This window comes from Agelaius phoeniceus, chromosome 6, assembly GCF_051311805.1.
Source record: "Agelaius phoeniceus isolate bAgePho1 chromosome 6, bAgePho1.hap1, whole genome shotgun sequence".
Classification (NCBI taxonomy): domain Eukaryota; kingdom Metazoa; phylum Chordata; class Aves; order Passeriformes; family Icteridae; genus Agelaius; species Agelaius phoeniceus.
In genome coordinates this window covers 11,595,981-11,596,960 of record NC_135270.1, presented here as the reverse complement: position 1 = coordinate 11,596,960, position 980 = coordinate 11,595,981, and positions in this window count along the sequence as shown.

Sequence of the window (980 nt, the reverse complement as noted above, 5' to 3'; positions counted from 1 at the left end):
ACAGCGCCGCGCCCCCGCCGCGCCTGCCCCGCCGCCCCGGGCCCCTGCAGCCCGCCAGCCGCGCACGGCAGGAAACGTCCCGGGCTCACCCTTCACAGGACTCTCCGGCAGCGCATTCCCAACGCAGGGATCCGCTTGCTCCCATGGCACTGACACCCATTCACTCACAGCTGCGGCTCCACTGACCCCCGCTGGCCCGGGAGGTTCCCCAAACACCCACTGCCACACACTCGGAACCCACATTTCCTCACCAGTTCCATCCCGGCTTTCCCTCGGCACAGTCGCAGGTGACTCCCTCTCTAAATCCGATTGCTGCTGCCCGCAGGAACACAGAAACAGCCCCAGCTGCCGCCTCGAAGGATTGTCCCAGGCAAAGGAACAGGGCTTTGAGCCTCTCACATTCCAAGCACAGAAAGTCCACTCTAAAGGCTCTCTTCCTCCCGATCCTCCTCTCCCGCTGTCTCTCTCAGTGTCTCTCACCTGGCCGGGATCCCGCTTTCTCCGGCTCTTTGTTATACAAACGACGGGCACCTCCCGGACTCTCGTGCCGGGCTGCCGCGCAGAGCAAACGGAGCAGCTGGAAGTGCAGCTGCTGCCCCTGCGCCGGCAGCGCAGCCATTGCTGCCCGGCACCTCGTCCCGGTCCCTCGCTGTGCGGCGGCGGGAGGAGCTGCCCTGCCCCATCCCCCCGCGCTGCCGGGCCCTGCGGCACCGGGCCCTGTCCGGGGCTGCTCCGCTCACAGACGCACGCACCGCACGGAGCCCACACCGGCCCGGCTGGGCCGGGGCACCCGAACCGGAGGGCACTGGCCGGCTGGCTGGGTGGCTGCTGGCCCGGCCACAGCGGACAGGAGATCTCCGACTCCACGGACACATCTGGGGCCCCTCGGGAGGCTCTGAGGGTCTTTCCCGAGGGCTCTCATTGGGCTGCCGTATTGCCGCCTCAGCAGCCCCTGCTGCTGCGAGCACCTCAGCCACTGC